The sequence below is a fragment of the Curcuma longa genome, chromosome 7 (assembly GCF_044706935.1).
Source record: "Curcuma longa cultivar G26 ecotype Majalengka, Jawa Barat chromosome 7, ITB_CL_G26_1.1, whole genome shotgun sequence".
NCBI lineage: Eukaryota > Viridiplantae > Streptophyta > Magnoliopsida > Zingiberales > Zingiberaceae > Curcuma > Curcuma longa.
In genome coordinates this window covers 10,870,742-10,879,682 of record NC_133867.1, presented here as the reverse complement: position 1 = coordinate 10,879,682, position 8,941 = coordinate 10,870,742, and the positions used below count along the sequence as shown (strand labels likewise).

At 34.1% G+C, this 8,941-nt stretch overlaps 1 pseudogene; it reads right to left on the bottom strand.

Moving 5' to 3' along the window:
* Positions 1 to 1,309: 1,309 nt before the first annotated feature.
* LOC141832626 (uncharacterized) lies at positions 1,310 to 3,595 on the bottom strand (annotated as a pseudogene).
* Between the last annotated feature and the right edge of the window lie 5,346 nt (positions 3,596 to 8,941).

Here is an 8,941-nt window from a genome sequence, read left to right as displayed (position 1 = left end):
ATGTGTTGGTGCAAGAAGCACTAGATCCTTCCTTGGGTTTCGATGTTTGACAATATACATAAGTCTGATCAGTTTTGACCAAGGGGTTGATTCTCAACAGGACTCTCTGATGTTTGGATGAAGTGAGTAAAGTCTAGTCAGACCAGATGACTAGCGAGAAGACCTAGTCGGTTAGACTAGGCAATGGAAGTCCTAATTTGGAAGATTGGGCAAGGAAAGTTTGGTAAGTGAAGCTAGACAAGGGAAAGTCCTAGTTGCGGCTAGGCACGAGCAAGTCCTGGTTTGGAGGATCAGGCGGAAGTCTTGGCAGAGTCGAAGCACTAGGTGAAGTCTGGACTGGTCTGGAGGACCGAGTGGGGCGAAGTCGCAGCAGAAGTCTGAGCTGATCTGGAGGATCAAGCCGCAGTGGAAGTCTCCTCCTGAATAATATCGGGCTCCTCTGACCTATCAGGTCATCTCAGGGGTCGACCTCGTCCTCGGGCACTCATGTGTCAACGAGTCTGAGGGTGTCCAACATGGGGTGGTCAGTACTCCAGCCCTACAATAAAGTAGCATGGTGACCCAGTCAGTAGGTAGCCATATATAGCTACGTACAACTGTATGGCCGATATCTGTCTACTAATACTCGTCCCTGAGTATCATCCATATACTCTCCGAGTACCACCCCCCTAACCGGTGTCAAGACCAGATCATCGACTCGGCTGCGTACACTGCCATACAGCCACCATCACCGTGATGAAAATAGGGTATCATAACCACCTATATAGTAATGCCACTAAAGGCCAACTACCATCACGATAGACCCACAATATTGGGATTTACAATCGTTATCATGCATCATGATGAGATGCTCAAATCACAGTAATCTGCATCTACCATGTTAATCAACATGCGTAGGTATAAAACCCTAATGATCACAGGTATCATAAGTAAAGAAAACTCTAACCTCTAATGATCATAGGTATCATAAGACAGGATATCAACAATAATCTCAAATATCAAAGGATTCATATAAATAGGGACTGTAAACACAGAGAAACAATAAAACTGATACAACAGAATTGATTATCAAAGATCAACGGTATCAAGGACAAGCATGAAGGAAACATGAGTAGCATAAGTATCTATTCTACATCCAAGCATATGAAGGTGATCAAAAGGCTAATCAACAATAGTAGAAAAAGAACACATGCACTGAAAAATAGACAGGATCTGTATTGACTAAATACAGAAAATTATCCACCTGACATATCGCAAGTCAAATAATAGAATCCCCTGAAAGTAAACTACGTAAGTAACTGCTCAAAAATCAAGGACCTGCAAAAAGAATAAACAACATTCATTAATAAATATATAGATCTTAATAAATTTTAAGATCTACATATAACCCAAATCCAATTAGATCCATAATTCAATTAACTCATGTTAATTAAACACGAGTTAATTTCATTAACTCTAATCAGATTTAAACCAACCTAACTTAATTAACCTAACTAACCTAATTAACTAACTAACCTAATTACACAACTCTAATAGATAAATTCTAACCTAACCAAGAAATCCAACACTAAACAATCTAATCAGATTAAACCTAAATTATAATTAAATTCACCGAAACCCTACATTTAATGATACAACCTATTCTAACCACATATCAAATCCAAACATAATCACATTGGTCAAAAATCACAACCTAAACCAAATAAGTCAACAACAGAATAGGTTAAACCACAAGAATCCATTCCTTTAACCCTAATCTTTAAGCAAATACTCCAACTATTTTATAGAGCCTACATAATCTGGGAATCACATTGAAGTAAAGAATTGAAGCATCAGAGATAACAAAATCAATTTCACCTCTGATCCAATGGAGCTTTGATCGAAGAGTGCCCTAGATCCCTTACTCCTTGGATTCCACTCAATCAAAGCCTGATTAATCCAAGAAACCAAACACCTTTAAATGGAATAGTACATTTCAACATCCAAATTCATAAAATCCGAAGAGTCCTAAAGGACCAATCCTGATCAAGAAACAACTTAATCAGGTTCAATACTTACCCTAGATTTCCTTGCCCTAACAACCGCTCCACTTGATTTTGTCCACTGCGGCCAACAAATCTAAATCTTACAAATCTCGGCTTTAAGGTTCAACATACAAATGAAATCTGGACAAATCCGTAAGAACTGATCTAACAAGATTCAAGACTTACCAAGTCAGAAGCCATAGCATCCCTAACTCAGCTCCGATCGGTAGCGGTGAATCCCTGAAGAAAGGAATCGTTCAACGGCTTGATGAATAAGGGAGGCGACGGCGTTGGTTGGCAAAGGGGTGGCGACTCAGCTCTAGGGAGAACTACGATTGCTCCTTGGTGAGGATGAAGAACCGTCTCTTCCTTGTCAAGAAAACTGTAGCAAATCCACGAATGGTGGCTGGCTCATTCGACGGTTAGTACGCGAGGCAGAGTGGGGAAGAACCACGGCAGGGGAAGAAGAAGAAGGGCGGCATCCAGCTTGGAAGAGAAGATCACGATCTGTTGAGGGAGTCGGGTTGGAGAAGAAAGAAAAAAAGAATCGCGATGGGGAAGGCTTTGCAGCTTCTGGTGAGGAAGGAAGCTTCAGGTGCGATTTGGGAGGAAGAGACTTCGGTTCTTGTTTAATGGCTTAGTGGGTTAACGGGTTCATGCTTTATCTATCACCCATTAACCTTTAGCTTATAACCCTACACTAATTTGATTCATGAAATTAACTTAATTGGGCTAGGTTTAAATGGGCTTGATAGGCTAATGGGCTAGTTTAAATTGGGTTGGCAAATGGGTTTAATTATTAAACCCAAATGAAATCCAATCCAATAAATACCTATCCTTTAACCACAATTATTAAACCTAATAATTGATCCCCTTAAACCTTGTTATCCAATTAGGGTTATTTATGATTAACCCTAAAATTTTCTCGTATCTTACAAAATTACTTTTAGTGTGTATTACTTTAAATAACTTACAACAAATATAAAATACTTTGTCTAACTCCTTCGAGTATACTAACCATTTTCGATCATGAGTCTCACCATTTAGTAACATTTGAACATAGTAAGTAGGAAAAAAGTATCGAGATTCTTTATCTAAAGGAAATTTAAGAATATCTTCTCTTTTAGGACCTCTTTTCATAAGTAAATCTCTCATTTTTATATCAAGATTATCCCAAACTCTTGGATCAAATATGTTCAAATCATATCTTGGTGTCGAACATTGATATTCGTTTGTATGCTTATCATCACAATAATTATAAATATCTTTAGCTTTATCAATTTTAATTTCATCTAAATAATTAAAATCTTTATTCTCTTCGTTCTCATTTTCTACAAATTTCTCATTTTCATCACTTTCGTTTCTTACAAATTCTTTATTTTTATCATTTTTATTTTCAACAAAATCTTCATTTGCATTTAATTTATTAGTTAAAAATCTAAACTAAGTTTTCCATTGTGTCATGTGATTCTTTATTAAAATATTTATTCAATGAACCTCTTAAGCTTTAGACTATCTCTTTCTCTTTTTCTTTTCTTTTTTTATCTTTTTTGATATCCAGATAGTTGTTTTATAATGATAGATAATTATGAATAATAAGTAATAAGCAATAAGTAAAGAATAATAAAATCTAATATGGAGGGGCACTTTCGCAGCGTGTGGAACTGTAGAAGCGATTGTGGCCTGTGGGTGTAGTTCGCGACAGAGATCCGCAACCCGTGGAATGAACACAAAAAGGATTTGGTGACGAGATCCATAACTTGTTGAGATCTGGTGCTTGTGCTTGATGAAATGAACAGAAAAATGATCGGCGATTAAAGCTTAAAAACTAATTGACCGTTCAATTTTTTTTACATGGACAGATGGGCAAAGAATTATAGAATTAACTGCTCAATTGTTTTGGGATTCGATCAAAGAATACTTTTAATATTCTTTGAGAGACAATAATTAAAAGCTAAGAATATAAAATTTTATCTAAAAATTAAGGTCCTACTAATTTGTGGGCCTTGATTGCCCTGGGCAAAAGTACTCAATGAGTAATCAACTAGAATCATTTCCAATTGATTAGAGCCACTTTCAATTGATTGCTCGGTCAATTGATAACCATTAAATAACGAGAGTACTTGATGATCCTATAAAAAAAATGAACATTGATAAAGCTTAGGAAACCCCAAGCGTGCAATGGTGCTTATTTGATATAAATTTGAGGTCATTAATTACTTTTGAAAAAAAGTTTTTGATGACCATAAGGTACTCAAAATCTGAAAAAATGAACATAAAAGAACTTAAGAGAATCTCAAGAGCATCACTGGAGCCACTTTTAATCGATTAGTCAAACGACTAATATCATTTTTAGTCGATTTGTTAGTTAATTATTGATTTGAATGATAATGAGTTTGATGAAGCTAAGTGAGTTGGATGAAGGGTATTTTGTAAAACATGTGTACCTTTTGATCATTCCAAAATATGATGCATCTCTAGTTATTTTAAAAACATAAGTGCACCCTTTCATAAATTGCCATATTAGTAAAATAGTAGGAGGTAATACACAACAATATTCCAATTTTCCCTTCATGTTTAACAATCAATTCATGTGTCATATGTAAGCTTCTACATTCTTTTAAAAAAGTCATTAATGCCCATTTGTTGTTCTTTACCTATCATACACAAATTCCATGATTGGCTTTCTATCTCTATCAACAATTCTTAATAGCACAAATAATGGAAATAATCCCTTGATTGTAACATTAATACTAGATTCTAGTTGTGTCTCATCACAATATCTATTGCTCTTTTGTAATACTTTTGCACCATTTGCATTTCACTCACTCATCTACAAAGAACATCCAAACAAGTTCATATAAAATCTTTAAGTGAAGTGACAAGTCTTTTTCAAATTCATATAATAACCATATATTAAAATAATGAATGATCTTTCGTTTTCAATTGCATCCATTGTTTCTTTATGCACAAGTGTTCTTCTTTCATCATCGTTGAAGTCATTATATTTCATGCATCATTATTTGTCAAAGACTCTAGGCCATGAATAGGAACTATAGATTTCGAACCATATAAAATTGAGGTGTTATGTTTATGTTGTTTATGATTGTTTCATTTATTTTCCATTGCGTATTAATTTTTTAGACGAGCACATGATCGATGAACGAAATCAAACAATCAAAATGAATCACTATTTCCCTCCCCTCTAGTGATGTCACTGATCCCAACATGGATGCCTTACCGTGGAATTAAAGTAAGTCGATTAAAGGAGTCATTAGGATGGGCAAGCAACTAGGACTAGGCTGAGTTGATTGAGAGATTCATTGTGAAGCACAGAGTTGAAGTGATCGTGAAAACGTTTGATTGAAATGATCAAGTTGACTAGCTTTGTTTGAAGATAATTTTGGTGGTTTTAAATAAAGGATCAAATGGAGCTTGCATAGGCTAGAAAAAATGAGTTAAACTCCAACATCTTTGTGTTTTTTTATTCAATTTTATAATCTAGCATTGTATTGATTTTAGTTGCTTTATTTATTATATTCTTTTTTGTAAAAGATTTCTCAACGTTGAGAAGAAAAAAATAATGAAATTTAAAAATCTTATCCCTAAAATCAGATCTTAACATGGGAATTGAAGGTTATAAAATATATAAATTTCGTGTTAATCTTTGCTTTTCATGTTATTTATTATCCACTACTTTAACTCTTATGTAAAAAAATAGAATTCGTCATCCCAACCGCTCCATACGATTAATCTCACGATCATTTGTGAAGAGGTAAATCATTGTAGAGCATGCTGGACATTAATAAAAATAAAGAGTTTAATTTTCAAGTTAAGTGTTATTCAACTCCTTAGCTATCTAACACATTAACATTATCAATCATATCATTTAATAATATAAAATAATCATATAAATAAAAATTATGTTTAAAAATTAATTTTATATTATACTCATGCAAAAATAATTTATATTTTTGTAAAATATTTAATATAATAAAAAATAACTTAGAACCATAATCTATCTTAATAGAAAATAATTTACAATATATATTATCAACGGTTATAAAATTTTATTTAAAAAAAATAATCATGTGAATAACAATTTAAGTTTAAATTTAAATTTTTAATAAATAAATATTTTTTAAAAATATATATTTAACACATAAAAAAACATTATTTACTAAAGGGCACACTTAGATTTAGAAAATTTTCAAATTGTCTATCATATTTTTAAAATGATCAATAGGTGCATTGATTTATAGTGGCATTCTAATTCTACCTCTCCTGTCAACATTAACTTTTCATGCACCAATTTCTAAAATATGTCACATTGAAAAAATTAAATATAAAAATTATTTTTATGGTTTAAATACATGTAACCTCAACATCTCCCCCTTCCTCTCTAGGCCTATCAAAAAATGGAACCGACCCAACTCGAAAAAAAATCAAGTTATGGTTGAGGATTTTTGGGTTTGAGTCGGGTTCAAGTTGGGGTTTTGGATTTGATTAAATTCAAATTGAATTAGGGTTGACCCAGATTTAGTATTTAGGAGATAATTTTAGGGTTAAATCAAATTTTATTTTAAAAATTAAGATGTTTTATGTAATATTAATATGACAATAATAATATATTGAGATAAAAATAAAGAATTATCAAGAAAAATAGTAAAAAAAGTTTTTTTTGGGTTATTTAAATTTTTTAGGTTGGTCGGGTTATATGAGTTCAAGTTCAGATTTAGGGTTTCGAGTTGAATTTGGATTTGAATTCGAGTTTGGCTTGAAATATTTTAATAATTTTTTATTTCAATCCGATCTAAACCCACCCGACCCACCCGAATTAACATTCCTATCCCTCTCTCTCCACTCTTTGAATGTAAATCTCTCTTTTCATTAAATATAAAAATTATTTTTGTAGTTTGGATGCATGCAACATCAACATCTTTCCCTCTCTCTCCACTCATAGAAAGTAAATTTCTCTCTGTTTCTCTTTACCTTGTCGATTTATATAACTCGAATTTATTTTTTAATGTAACTACTAAAATGGCAAATAATATTTGACATCAAATCTACTTTATCCAAACTCTACTATGTAGTAAATTCACAGAAATCCAAATAGTCCAGGTCCATAAGTGAATGTCATTTAAAACCCAATAATCGACCTAAAGAACGTTGATTGCACTCATTTCAAGTTTTGTGAGTTTTTGAAGTGCCAAAGAGTCTAAATGTGCCCTCTTTTACTATTTTTGGACTTCTTTAATAGTGTCAAGGAAAAAAAATCTTTAACTAGAACACTTGAGCCAAAAATTAGCATAATACTAAAGCACATTTAGGGAGTCAAAAATAAATAAAGGATGTCACCTTTCAACTCCTTCCGACCTCAAAAATCGACAAGACCTGAAATGGATGTAATATGAGTTCTCTAGATTGGTCAATGAATTTTGATCGAAACTTATAGACCTAGGTTATTTAGATTTCTGCAAACTTGCACTCATCCGATAAAGTTGAGTGAGAGAAAAGTAGATATAATGTAAAACATTGGTTCGGATTAAGGGTCTGGCCTAAGTTGGCCCTGGTCTCGATCCCCATACCACACACTTGATTAGAATCACAGTTCGACATCATATCTACCTTCCTCTCACTCAACCCTATCAGATGGATGCAAGTTTGTAGAAATCCAAATATTTTAAGTTTATCAGTGAGTTTCGATCAAAATTCACTGATTAATCTAGAAAGTTCAAATTATACTCATTTCAGATTCTATGGATTTCTGAGGTTGTAATGAGTCAAATGTGTCATCCATTATTTATTTCAAACTCTCTAGAGATGCTACAGTATTATGTTAACTTTTAGCTCAAGTGTTCTAGCTGAAGACTTTTTTCTCCTTGACACTACTAGAGAAGCTTGAAAAGAGTAAAAGAGTATACATTTTGACTCTTTAGCACTTTAGAAACTCACAGGACTTTAAATGGATGCAATCGAAACTCTCTAAGTCGATTAGTGAATTTTGATCAAATCCACTAATGCAGTTAGACTATTTGAATTTCTACAATTTTATAACCACATAAAAGAGTAGAGTTTGAAGAAAGTAAATTTGATGTCAAATCTGAATTCTAATTTAAGTAGTTAAATTTAAAAAAAGAAATTTGAGTCAGGTAAATTGATAAATGAGAGAGGAAGAATGAGAGATTTATTTTCTACGAGTGGAAAGAGAAAAAAAATTATTGAAATTATATGCATCTAAATTATAAAAATAATTTTGATATTTAATATGGAAAGATTTCTATTTTTTAAGGAAGGAGGAGAGAGATTGAAAAAATATATATAAAAATATAATTTTTATATTTAATTTTTTAAAATATGATATGTTTTAAAATTGGCGTCCGAAAAGTTAATATTATGGGAGGGATAAATAGAACGGTCTTCGTCGGTGCTTATTTTGATTATTTTCAAAATAAGATGCGTAATTTAAAACAAGGGGCATTTCGTCACGAGTTTCCTCACCGTCGACTGGCCAGTCAAAGTGGGCGGGGGGCTCTACAGCTGGCAACACGTGCGGCGAGGTTCAGACACGTGCAAGAGCGGCCGAGCTCGCGCTCCGAGACAGTCGTTGCCGTGTCGACCGGAGCCACTTGGTGGTCCCCTCCCCTCCGCACGCGCGCGGGAGCGTTGCGCGACACGTGGCGCCTCTTTATTCCTTCTCCCGCCAGGAGCCACGCGCTCGCCGTCGAATCGCGCGTCCAACCAATCTCATCGGTGGGAGACCGTGTTCGCTGTTTGGCGATCCATCGCACCGGAGCGGTTCGGTCACAACTGTCCACTTCCGAAATATTTGACCGCCGACCTTGCCGTTTGACCCACCCACCAACCTCCCGCCGAGGCCGCCAATCCATTTATAGCACGCTTTCCCTTTGTCCGTG